Source organism: Dipteris shenzhenensis, chromosome 22, assembly GCF_047967505.1.
Source record: "Dipteris shenzhenensis isolate YYH24624 ecotype China chromosome 22, Dip_SZ_1.0, whole genome shotgun sequence".
Classification (NCBI taxonomy): domain Eukaryota; kingdom Viridiplantae; phylum Streptophyta; class Polypodiopsida; order Gleicheniales; family Dipteridaceae; genus Dipteris; species Dipteris shenzhenensis.
Window position 1 is genome coordinate 24,409,463 of NC_141617.1, and position 14,453 is coordinate 24,423,915.

The window sequence follows — 14,453 nt, forward strand, 5'->3', positions numbered from 1 at the left end:
CATAGCCATAACCAAGGGAGTTGCAGGATGGGGAGCCAAGGGAAACGGGTCATCGTTGTTCCGTCAGGCACTGGTAAGAACTCAACTTGGTGAGGAGAATCTCGTAATTGAGCACAACCTTCAGTACTGGGGAAGAAGAACTCAACTTGGTGATAAGTTGTAACACACTAAGAGCATGTGTCAGTGTGCTGGAGCTCACCACTAGATTGAGTTTCTTGTCCCCTATCGAATGTTTTACTCAATTGAGCTCATGTCACTAAATTGAGTTCTCTCTGTTGGTGCCTTGAAAGAAGTTGCTATGACAAAGGCAATTCCTTGAAAGACTTAAAAGAAAAACCTAATGAGCCAAGGGAAACGGGTCATCATTGTTCATGAAGCATTGGGAGAGAACTCAACTTGGTGTTGAGCCTCTCATAATTGCACACAACCTTTCGCACTGGGGAAGGAACTCAACTTGGTCATCAGCTATAATGCACTGAGAGCATGCATCAGTGTGCTAGAGCTCAGCACCAAATTGAGTTCCCTGTCCTCTGTCAAATGTTGTGCTCGATTGAGCTCACCTCCAAGTTGAGTTCCCTTTTCTAGAGCCTTGACTTCTGAAGTTGCTATGAAAAAGGCTATTTCAATTACGAGGTGCTCGTATTGTCCCCTGCATACGAGGAGTTCCTAGTCAAAATTGTAAGAAAGTTTTGCCTACGGTAGCACTATGAGGTGCTCGTATTGTCCCCTACATACAAGGCTCCAGGTCAAAAGTGTAAGAAAGTGCTAACAAGGGCAAAAAGTGACACCTAGTCCTACCTTAGTGGTGGTGTTGACAAGTGCTTAAAGAAGTGTCACAAAAACAAAGTTCTAGCATCTTTGTATGTAATCTATTTTGTTAAATTTTTGCTTCGGATGTAATTTATTTTGTTTCAATTTTGATGTAATACTATTATAGCAAAAACTCTCGCATGTAATTTCTTTTGTTTCAATTTCAATGTAGTACCATTATCGCCAAAACTAGTGTTGGTTGTTACTTCATAGTGAAAGTGGCTCTAATAAAGAACAAATGGAATATTTCTGCCCTCATTTAGATTTTACTGCAACCATAGGGACTGTTGCACAAGAGTTTTTTGAAAAAACTGTTCTTATTATTGCTTGAACTAACACGATGGTGAGCGCAGCAAAAGATTGTGTTGCACAGTGATAGATGGCGAAGCTATGTAATGATAGGTGGCAAGGCAAAAGTTTTGTGTTATTGTCATGCCAATGTGGTTGTGCTCGAACCAGCACGATGGTCAGTGCAGCAAAATATTGTGTTGCACAGTGACAGATGGCAAAGCTATGCAAGCAAACATGGCAAGGCAAAGACTATGTGATGTAGTCAATCTCTGTGCTCATGAGTAAATGTATATAGTGATGGAGAGTGTGAGAGATGGAGTAGGGAGTAGAGAGACACACTCAGAGTAGTCACACACCAGTGGGTGGGGATAAAGGAATGAGTGGTACCTCCCCAAGTACACACACTAGTATATATATGGATAAGACTAGGGCCACTAAGTACTTAAGTACAATGTGTACTTAGTGTACTTAGTAGTACTAGAAAAATACTGTTACAAGGGTGGCCAGTGCCTTTACCCCAACAACCTCCCACTTAAAGGCAGTGTGCCCATAAGAGAGAGTAAAAGAAAAAACAGCAATATACATCATCATGTACAGGACCAGTTGGTCTGCTTATCCAATACCCATAAGCCGTCTGCAGTGTGCAAACCGCTCAGCAGCCAATCCTTTTGTCAACAGATCTGCTGGATTGTCATCAGTGTGAACTTTCACAAGCTGAAGTTGCTTGTTCTCAAGCACCTCCCTGATAAAATGATACTTCACGTCGATGTGCTTCGTCTTTGCATGAAAAACAGGATTTCGTGCCAACTGTATGGCACTCTGACTGTCACAATGCAACAATGGAGTATCACTAGAGTAGCCCAAATCTGCCACTAGCCGAGATAGCCATATAGCTTCCTTGCACGCCTCAGTGGCTGCAATATATTCAGCTTCTGTAGTAGACAAAGCAACGCATTGCTACATTCTAGATACCCACGACACTGCACCTCCAGTGAAAGTGAAAACATAGCCGGTAGTAGACTTCCGGGTATCAGGGTGACCGGCATAATCAGAGTCTGTATAACCCTGCACTTTTGCATCTTGACTGCCGAAACATATACACAAGTCCTGTGTACCCTTTAGGTATCTCATGACACCTTTCACTGCATTCCAATGCTTCTTGCCAGGTTTAGCCATGTATCTGCTAACTACTCCCACTGCAAACGCAATATCGGGCCTGGTTGCAACCATAGCATACATGAGACTGCCACAAGCTGATGCATACGGAATCTTTGACATCTCAGCTCTCTCAGCATCTGTCTGAGGGCTGTCCAAAGCGCTGATTTTCACATAAGGAGGTAATGGAGTACCAATACTCTTCCCCCCCTCCATGTGAAATCTCTGCAAGACCTTGCCAATGTATTCCTTCTGAGATAAGTATAGCAACCGCTTTTCCCTATCCCGAAGTATGCGCATACCCAATATATGGTTGGCATCACCAAGATCCTTCATATCAAAGGTCTGGTGCAATCTCTTTTGCAAGGCATTCATTTCCTTATGAGTTTTTCCAGCAATTAACATGTCATCCACATACAAAATGAGGATAAGTAAACTGCCATCTGAAGCTTTCTTGGTATATAAGCAGTGATCAATGTCACTTCTCCTGTAACCCTGGGTTCGCATGAATGTATCAAACTTATGATACCATTCCCTGGGTGCCTGCTTTAGACCATAAAGACTTTTCTTCAGTCTGCATACAAGCTTCTCTTTGCCCTTCACTGTAAAACCCTCTGGCTGCTGCGCATAAAAATTTCCTCATGTAAATCACCATGAAGAAATGCTGTTTTGACATCCATTTGGACCAAATCCATATCTGCATGTGCAACCAATGCTAATACAGTTCTGAGTGTTGTCATCTTGACAACGGGAGAGAATATCTCCTCAAAGTCAACACCATATTCCTGCTTGAACCCTTTGGCAACCAGTCTGGCTTTATGCCTTGGCTTTTCACCAGGTGTGACTTTAAGTCTATAAACCCATTTGCATGGCAGTACCTTTTTACCAGTAGGCAAGGGTACCAATTCCCAAGTGCCATTCTTGTGAAGACTGTCCATTTCAGACTTCATAGCAAGATCCCATTGAACCTTGTCTGCCCTCTGCCTAGCCTCTTTGTAGCATGAAGGCTCTCCACAATCAGTGAGCATCAAATAATCAATGCCTGGAACAAATCTTTCTGGCTGCCGCGTCTGTCTGGTTGACCTTCTAACCCAAAGACCATCATCTTGAGCTGGCTGTCCAGCCTGTTCATCACCCAGAGAAGGTGGCTGTTCCATGATTCCTGGCTGCATTTGCATGTCAGGAAGATCACCTAACTGTGCCTCATCCATTGGGATGTTTTCTGCCATAACTGGCTGTCCATTAGGATCTGCTGCAGCATCATTTAATGGCTGATTATGCTGCTGTTGTGGCTGATTTACAGCCTGTCTGTGTTGCCCATGATGCCTGTCATCATCAATAGTTACTTTTAAAGGTTCCTGCTGTACAACAGGTTCCTTGAACATGATGGTTTCATCAAACACGACATCATTGCTGCGTATAAGTTTTCTGTTCTTGGGATCCCAAATCCTGTAGCCCATCTCACCTTTGTCACCGTAACCTAGGAATATGCATTTAAGAGACTTTGGATCCAGTTTAGTTCTGTCCTCCCTGCGTACATGCACATACGCGACACAACCAAAGACCCGTAGGTGTTTGTAAGACGGAGGCTTGCCCGTCCATGCTTGTTCAGGCACACCACCACATAGTCTCTTGTTTGGTGACCTGTTAATAAGGTGCACAGCTGTCTTTACAGCTTCAGCCCAAAATGTGTGGGGCAATGCAGCATGTGACAACATGGATCTGACTTTCTCTTGAATGGTTCTGAACATTTTTTCAGCTGTACCATTCTGTGGAGGATCATATGGTGCAGACAAAACCCTTTGGATACCCTTTGCCTCACAGAATTCTTGAAATTCTTTGGACAAGTACTCTCCACCATTGTCAGATCGTAAGGCTTTCAGTTTTTTGCCTGTCTCATTTTCAACCAGTGCAACAAACTTAGTGAAAGCCTTGAACGTATCACTCTTCTTTCTGAGAGTGTAAACCCACACTTTGCGGGTGGCGTCATCTATGAATGACAATATGTACTTTGAACCTCCTAAAGAGAGTGTAGGCATCTCACACACATCTGTATGTACTAGCTCCAAGAGCTGTAATTTCTGATTTGACCTTCTCTTATGAGGTATTTGTACTTGACGACCGTAGAGACAAAATTCACATTTCTGCAAATCTGAATATTTTAGACTCGGCAAGTAACCAAAATGAGCCAATTGCTCCATTCCCTTAATACTCATATGGCCAAGCCGGCTATGCCACAATGAAATCTTTGGCAGCTCGGTGGCATTTACATCAGAATGCGGACAATGTCCAGCATGAAGTGAGTACAAAGTATCAACCTTAGGACCCTTGGCAATAGCCATTGCCCCTTTGCTGATTTTCCATTTCTGACTTCCAAAGGTGGTATGATAACCATCGTCATCCAACAACCCTGTGGAAATCAAGTTTTTCTTCACCTCAGGAACATGCCTGACCCCTTTGAGCATTAACTGCTGGCCATTTTCAAGCACAAGCCTGACATCACCTATACCAATGATAGAACATGCATGGTTATCACCAAGAAAGACAACTCCCTTCTGCCCTCCTGCATATCTGACAAACAGATCTCTGTAGGATGTCACATGAAAGGAAGCTCCTGAATCTATAATCCAGGAAAACATATCTGATCCATCACCAGCATGAAGTGTATGAGCCTCCAGTGAAGAGGTGAAACATATCTCATGTCCACTGTCACTGTCACTAACATAAGTAACATTCAGCTCCTCTTTTTCTTTGCCCTTAGACTTGCCTTGAGCCTTGCCTTCTTTGGCTCTCTGGTCATTCTTCTTTTGAAAACACTTTTTCTCAATATGTCCCTTCTTGCCACAATAGTTGCATACAAGATCACTCTTAGAGCGGGACTTGCTCCTCTCTCTTTCTTTGTCTTTACCACGTGTTTTGGACCTGCTGCGTGCATTCAAAGCATTTGACTTCCCAATAGCATTGTTCTTTCTGTTCATCTCTTCCTGTAGAAGAGCACTCTCCACATCTGCAAATAACAGAATGACATTTGAGTTGCTGGTAGAAGTCCTGAATGTGTCCCATGACTCAAGTAGAGAACATAAGATGAGTGTAGCTTTCAGCTCATCATCGAGCTTCAACCCCTGGTTGATCACCTGGCTGAATATGCTGTTAAACTCAATAATATGAGTGGACATAGCTGTCCCCTCCTTCATTTGAAGACCAACAAGCTTTTTCAGCCAGTAAGCTTTTCCCGTGGCACTTTTCTTGGCATAAGTATCCTCAAGGCGTTGCCACATTTTCCACGCAGTAGGTTCATCCCTGATGCCTACAGCCAGTGAATCAACAACTGTAAGCATAATGGTCGACCTGGCCAAGCCGTCCATCTTCTCCCACTGCTCATCAGTAATGTTGGAGGGCTTAACACCCTTCTCCTTTATAGGTTTGTACTGGTCCTTCTGCATCAACACATTGTAGCACTGTGTCCTCCATATGTCGTAGTTTTTAGCTCCTTCGAGCTTCTTTATCTGGAACAAGGACGACACGTCGCTGCTGGAGCTCGCTGCTGGAGCTCATGGTAAAGAAAATAGAGTTTGACTCCCTGTAGTCGTGCAATTAAGCACTAGTTACTCCAAGAAAATTCCCCCGCAGCGGAAGTACGATCAGAAAATGAACTTGGTACTGTTTCAGTGGCATAAAACCAACTGAAAGTCTGTCTCCCACTTGCTGCAGAAACAGTACAGCAATCTGTTCCTGTCTTGTTTGCTGGCGAAAGTGCGGTACAGCTCCTTCAAAGTGCACATAAAAATCCCAGAACTGTTTTCTGAAAAAATAGCAGTACTTTTTGACTTCTTTGACAGTGAAATCTGGTCAAACTTGCTGGTTGACAGTCCCGGACTGTCAAAAAACAGTGAATCTCAGATTGTGGATGAAGATCTCTGATTTTAGACCTCCATATGCTCCAGAAACTTCCCCCCCAACTGAATTCACAGTTTGGAAGTGAGATTGCTCAAAAGCCCTTTGAATGCATGAAGAAAATCAGAGATTTGACCTCCAATTAAAAGATTGACCTTTGACCAAAAAAAAACTGTAAGTCAAATTTGCACTTTGAAAGCATAGTAGTGCTTTACGAGATAGCCTGATGCATGTTGAGTGCTCCCACTTGACAGATTTCTGGTCAGGCTACAAAAGCCCCAAATTTGACTAAAGTCAAACTTGGTCAAAATCGACCAAATCTGTACCAAATGTGGATGTACTTGCAGCAACAAACTAAAGCATTTGGCCCAAGCATAATAGCATCAAAAGCCCCTTGAATTGACTGCACATTCCGTGCATTAACACAGTAAATGGCATCAACTGCTACTGCTCACAAGGCATGTGCGGGTACACACTGACAAAAGCATAAACCTCTGCCCAAGTGTCAAGCATACACACTGCGAATCTGACAATGCATACACTGCAAGTATCAAGTACAGATCTGTGCTGGCTGTACTTGTCACTGACTGTCTTCAAGAACAGCTCCCACTGCTTGTTTTCGGTGTCCTCTCAATAGGCGATACTTTGGGACCTTGGCCTCTACGTCGACGTCAACCGCATCGAATTCTCCGATGAGTTCATCACTGCCATGGAGCCCCGCTTCGAGCGCGCCTTACGCTCTATGGTGGATCTCGAGGGCGGGGTTATCGCGAATCTGGACGAGAGGCGCCCAATGTTCTCTTGACCTCCGCCTCTGGCAGCCGCACCGATGCAGCCGCACTATTCACGATCTTGCAGCCGCCGCTGCAGCCACGCCTTTGCGTGTCCTGGTCATGCTCAATGAAGCCGTGGCCTGCGACCTCCACGCCGATGAAGCCGTGGCCTGCGACCTCCATGCCGTTGAAGCCGTGGCCTGCGCTTGCGCCCTCGCCGTTGCAACCTTTGGCTGCGTCGTGCAGCCACGCGTTGGAAGAGTCGCCCGCGCTCCCGCCTTTCAGCAGCTCCAGCTACGCCGTAGCTACCACGCCCGCGCCTCGCCTTGGCCTGGCTATCGCTTGCTTGAGATCCCGCCTTGCAGCCGTTGGCTGTCGCGATCCGTCCGTACGGCTGTACGGACGATGTACGGCCGTACGGACTTGTCCGTATGGTAGGGGTAGGCTAGGGAGAGAGGGAGTGGAAGCAAAGGGAGAGAGCCCGTTGGCTCTAATACCAGTTGATGGAGAGTGTGAGAGATGGAGTAGGGAGTAGAGAGACACACTCAGAGTAGTCACACACCAGTGGGTGGGGATAAAGGAATGAGTGGTACCTCCCAAAGTACACACACTAGTATATATATGGATAAGACTAGGGCCACTAAGTACCTAAGTACAATGTGTACTTAGTGTACTTAGTAGTACTAGAAAAATACTGTTACAAGGGTGGCCAGTGCCTTTACCCCAACATATAGTGCCATGTGTCGACCTCTACACTATTGACCATGATAATATTTCGTCTCATTATTATGCCAGTGCGCATTCATGATGTCGGATTAATCATCTGAGAGCACAAGTCCGTGCAAAATTCAAATATTCACCTAAAAGCGCACCACATCGCAACCCCAAAATGGCCCCGAAAATAGTTTCGCAATTGGCTACAAGCAAGTGTTGACCCCCTACATGGGACACAACATAGTCTTCTATAGAGACACATCAAACCCTAGAGCACCAGTGGTTAGTGGATTCACCTAGAAGATAGCATACAAACACGAGACGAGAGTATGAGGGTCAAGATGGGTGGCGGTACTTTATAGTGATCCCTTATTGAGTTGGTCCCAATTGAGAGAAGGGACACACATTCTAGATTCCTCTAGATTCGCATCCGAAGCAATCCACTTAGATTTTTTCATCATAATATGATGTTTTCCAATTAAGACATCCCACTAAATTGCCAGAGATGTACATGAGGAGGTCATGACATCACCATATGTAGCCCTTTCATCCAGGCATTATAGAGTTCTCAATCTATGAACAAGACCTCCTCATTTAAGACTTCAATGTGAGGATAGGCACATGTCAAGTACAAGTTTTAAACTTTCGAGATTATACTATCTTGCTATTAGATATTGAACAAGATGAAAAAGGTATCATACCAGACTCCTTTGATAGATGGTTAGGATACACAATCTTATCATTCTCATTTTATGGCCCTCTTTATGTGGTTTCACATATTTTCCACATCAAGGAGGCTCTAGTAGAGTTGACTACATCATGTGATCCCCTTCCTTCACATCTTATGCCACTGACCTCTTTTCCTCTAGGGGTAGACCACAACTACTCTTCTTTAGCATCTCTACCCACCATCTCACAACACCACCTATCATGATTTACACTTTGATCATAATCTCTCACCCAAATGTTCTGCAACCTATACATACTGCTCACATACATTGATCGCATACCTTAGTACTAGAGGATAGCACCAATATGATCACTCATTCACTTCATGAGGCTATCCTTCACACCTTTCCCTACACCACACACCCCCCACCCCTTGGTTTTGTGCCTTGTAATAGTTGATATGATGACAATTGCAAGATCTTTTCTACCAAATCAGATTCAAGGCCAAGTACAGACTTCCAAGCGAGCTAGAGATTATTCATGAATATAATTGAGTGGCATGTTGAAGCATGATTTTGTACATCAAAATGAGGAAATTTTAATAAACATTTTGTTTATCAACAACTCCAAGGACTTTTGGAAAAATTTCCTTGAGGAATCGCCATCACCCCTCATAGACACCCAAGTATGTCACACCTATGCATGCACACTATATGACATTCCCCACCAACCTGCTCATCATGACCTCCTACACCCACCCCATCCTACCTCCTACACTCTTTCTACCAAGGGTGGTGTAAAGGACACAACATTGAAGCTCCATAATGGCCAAGCAAAGATTGTGAGGGACTATGCATCAAGTTTATTGCATATGGGATAAAAATCCTAGCCTCGATCTTAGCAACGCTCTTCAATCATGTACTTTTCCTTGGCTTTCCACACAATTGACTCTTAACACAATCACACCCATCACAATGAAAGGAACCCCATAAGCTTAGAAAAATATAAGACCATCATGATTAGATATGTTCATGTCTAAGATATATGCATTAGTACTTGACATGGAGGTCATCCGATTCATAGAGATATAGGGACTCCAACATGACCACGGACATATGGATCAAATACTCAGACTAAAAAACACATACTCACACTCATGAGTTTCATAGAGGAGGCTAAGTCATAGAGATAGAGGTTCTATTGCTACTACTTTGTGGATTTCTACAAGACCTTGGCACAATATGAAGAACACATGGGTTATGACCAAGAGATCATATGGGCTATTATGGCACTCTACAAGAGGGTCTTAGGTAGAGTCCATAGAGGAGCTAGGTGGACAAAGGAGATCATGAAAAATATTGGATCCAATCAAGATCTCTCACTATCACCAACCCTTGCTAGCCTCTACAAAGATGAGCTCGAGACCTTTATGCAGACACTAGGGTGGATGGATGCTCTCTAGTAGTGGTTCCTTGATTTCAGTCCTTTTATATGAAGATGAGGTGGTCCTATAATCTTCTCCTTTAGAGGGTCTCATGAGACACCTAGATGCATTATAGGTGTTCTATGAGTCACACAATTTGAGGGGAAAACTTCGTGAGATCAAGGTTATCTTAAAGCTGTAGATTCATCTCTAGAGACACCTAGATATATTACAAGTGTTCTATGAGTCGTATGATTTGAGGGAAAACTTGCAAGGACAAGGTTATGATCTTTAATACATCTCAAGTAGCTGCACATAGAGAGCTATTTACTTTTTTATGGATCACTGGTTGAGATTGTTTCATCATACACTTATTTAGGGTTTCTCTAGTTTGGCCCTATTTTCATGATGAGATCAGCAATGCAATGTAGTTTGAGTAGAGGATATGCTTCATTAACCCGCATAGAAAGATAGTGCTTACACTCACACTTTTGAGACCCTCAACCCAAGACTCTCCTTTTCAACTCCTTGGTCTGTCTAGTTGGCAAGCATACATATGTTAGCCCTTTTTAGGAGGAAAATCTCTCAGTTGTGGAGTGGGCTAGGATAGAGTGACTTTAGGTTCTCATGTTATCATGGGATGATCCGTAGTAAGCTTTCAATTCCCCACTAGGTCATTCAAATTGACTTTGGGTCATCTCTGCTATAGCTTGATGCAACATTGAACTATCTCATCACATATTTATACTAGCTACATCACCGAGTATGCTCCTACACCTTAGGTGACGTAAACAACCATGGCTTAGCACTATTGTTCTCTATGGCCTTCGCAACTGAGGGTGATCAAAGATGATGGTATGCACACACATGCAGGTGGTATAAGAGGTTGGGACTCACGACATGGACAGATTACCTTTCTTCTAGTATAGCATTGAGGTGCCACCTCTCCCACTTAGATATCACAAGATCCACCAAATCATACAAGCTAAAGACATTCAAGAACTACTTGGCAATGTGTGAGCTCTCAGTGAAGCTCTGCTTCTATAGAAGTCATCACTTGTTATTATGAGAGGAGGGCTTCATTAATCCACCATGGAATACTTGGATCCATGTCCCACACTAATTGAGTATCTTTATTGAATAGTTCCATGTTTGATCACATCGACTGTGCATTGAGAGTGGCCGAGATTCAGGGAGTAACCAAGGAGAGTTGCATTTGAACCTTATGTAATATAAGAGGTCAAGTCAAAGGAGCACTTCATCTTTAGATGCCCTATGTACCATGAGATTTTGAGGGTGCTATCATTGTCTCTTCAGAGATGGCTTCAGCATCCATGAGGTGGTTAGGCATAGAGAGCATTTACAACACTTTTTTCATTAATTTTGGACTCATATTTCTACATTTGGACTAATCCTAAAAATCCTTCCCAAATGGAAAGTTACTTTAAAATGTCATTCAAGAATCAAAAGTTTACTTTTGGTCACTATCATTTCCACATAATAAATTTCACAATATCTCTCTATAATCATTAGGGGAGAAATGGGGTCTCAAAAGGGCCTTCAATTAGTGTTTGCTAATTTCAAGGATGTTAGGGATGGATTTGAGGTGTACCAATGATAGTGCTCCAAGATGTGGGAGGATGGTATGTTGAGGTGGAGGGTGGGAAGTCCTAGAAATATCCCTTGTTGGTTGCTCCCCTTACAATAAGGACCACCCAAACCATCCACCCCCCTCCCCCCCCCTTAACCCATGCTTAACCCTCCTCCCATGTGCATGTTCCCCACATCAGGCCCAAAGGGCATTCAAGAGGAAGTGGGCCATCTTGGGCGAGTTTTGATTACTCCTCCCAAATCAAAAGTTTATTTTTTAACATTATCCTTCCTCAATAAAAATTATATTTACTCACAATAATATTTTGAACTAATAATGCAAAAACTAGGAAATATAATTCGTACCTTACTCTATATTGCAAAAATCCTTGTATAAATATAGACATTCAATCCTCTTTTATGAACTAACTTTTTCTTAACTTATTAATAATTTAAATATACAAAAAACCATGAAATATATATATATATATAATATTCATTTATTTATATTTGTGTGTGCAAAGTATCATGTCCATCGGATATGGTTTGGATGATCAAAGTCGCCATAAACCTAGTTTTTATCAAGTGTTATGCACAACCGCCACAAAATAGTATTTTAGGTGTGTTATTAAATGTGCACATACCAGATGGGAACGATACTTTGCACTCATATAAATCCAACCTATCTTGAGGCATGTGCAAAATATCATGACCATCGGATATGCTTTGGATGGTAAAACTCCCCACAAACCCCATTTTTCACCAAGTGTCATGCACAACCACCAAAAAACATGCTCTGAGGTGTGTTATTCAAATGCGCACATACTTGATGGTAATTATACTATGTGTAGGCATCAATCCAGCATGTTTTGATGTGTTTGAAAATTATCATGCCCATCAGATATGCTTTCGATGATCAAGTTGACACAAACCCCATTTTTCACCAAGTAATATGTACAACCATCAAAAGAAACTATGTGAGGTGTGTCAAAAGGATGTGCTCATACTTGATGGTCATTATACTTTACACACATGTGAATCCAACCTATGTTGAGGTGTGTGAAAGGTATCGTGCCCATCAGATATTATTTGGAAAGTCAAGTTCACCACAAATCCCATTTTTCATCAAGCGTTATGAGTATCTAAGGTGTGTCATTCAAATGTGCTCATACTTGATGGGCACGATACTTTGCACATGTTTTCTATAATATGGAATTGGAAAATTCTTACCATATAGATGACTCTAGATGGCTTATGCTGGTCGATTTGAGTACTTGGAGAGCTAAATTTGGATCTCATACCAGGAAGTTATGTTAATTTGTGGGCAAATTTATCAAATTTCGAGATTGAAATATTAGCTAAAATAGTTTGGATAAGCTCCTAGATTCTTCTTTGGGCAAATATTCGCCCTTAAAAAATTACATTGTAGAGGTTAGGAAATAAAGGGAATTAATGGAATGGAGGAGAGGGGAACATAAGGAAGGATGGCTGCATTGGCAGGGAAATTGAGGAGAGGGGAGGGACGGAAGGGAAGGGGGGGAAGGAAAGTGTGGGGGGAGGGAAGGGGGGTAAAGGGGGAAAAGGGAAGGGGGGGGAGGAGAAGGTGGGGGGGGCTAAAGGAGGAAATACGGGGAATGATAAAAAGGGGAGGGAGGGGGGAAAAGGACAAAGGTGGGAGGGGAAACGAGGGGGAAGGGAAAGGGGGAAAGGGAAAGGGGGAAAGGGGGGAGGGGAAAGGAGGGAAAAGAGGGCTATATATTGACTCTCACCTCTCATATAACTCATTTTCAATCACACCCTCCCTCTTGTCGTGTTCCCCTCCCTTCCTCTCTCCCTCTCCCTCTCCCTTGCATTGCGTAGCCTTCCACCACTCCCTCTCCCTCTCCCTCTCCCTCGTGTTGTGCTCCCCTCCACCTCTCCCTCTCCTTTCTCCTCCCTTGTCTCCCTTTCAACCTCTCTCTTTCCATTCTCCTCCCTTCTCTACCTCTTTCTTCCCTTCCCTCGAGGGGGGGGAGGGAGGGAGAGGGGAAAGAGGGGAAAGATGGGATGGAAGGGAGGGGGGGGGTGATGGAGAATGGGGAGGGGAAGAGGGAGGGAGGGGGGAGAAAGAGAGAGAAACAGAGATAGAGACAGAGACAGAGACAGAGAGGTGCAGGGGAGAGGAGGAGGAGAAGGAAGATTGAATTCCTTGAGGGCTCTTGTAGCTCATTTTCAATCACACCCTCCCTCTTGTCATGTTCCCCTCCCTTCCTCTCCCCCTCTCCCTCTCCATCTCCCTCTCTCTTGCATTGCATGGCCTTCCACCTCTCCCTCTTCCTCTCCCTCTCCTTTCTCCTCCCTTGTCTCCCATTCAACCTCTCTCTTTCCATTCTCCTCCCTTATCTCCCTCTTTCTTCCCTTCCCTCTCTCTCTCTCTTCTCCTTCTCCTATCCTCTCTCCTTACCTTTCTTCCCCACCCTTTCAAGTGTCATCTTGACCTTACAAAGTCAATGAATCGCATCATGGGATTTTGCCACCCGTAGTAGCACAGTGACAAATTTTATTTTATTTTTTTAAGCTGCCACGGTAATGCGGTCTCTTCCCCTCCTCCTCATCACCCACCCCTCTATTCTTATCAAATTAATTTAAAAAAAAACCATTTTTTCCCTCCCTTTCCCTCTCCCTTTCCCATACCCCTTCCTTCTTTTTTGTGTTAAAATTATTGTTGCTTCCACGGCAACACAAGAGACCCCTCCTCCCTTCTCTCCTCCCCTTTCCTCTCCTCTCTCCTATCGCTTCCCCTTCCCGCGCTTTCTCTCTCTGTGTCTCCCTCTCCCCTCCCCTTCCATCTCCCCTCCTCTCTCTCTCTCCCCCTCCCCCCCCCCCTCTCTCTCTCTCTCTCTCTCTCCCTCTCTCCCTTCCTTTTGTTACATTTCTTGCTGTCGCAACAGTGCAAGAGCTACCCTTCCCTCTCCTCTCCCTCTCCCCTTCCCCCCCCTCCCCCTCTCTCTCTCTCTCTCTCTCTCTCTCTCTTCCCCTCCCTCCCTTCTTTCCTTCCCCATGGCAATGCAAGGGGCTACGCAAATATTCTTTTTCCCTAATTCCTTTTTTTTATTTTTTTTAAAATGCTTTTCATATTGGAACCATTATAAAGT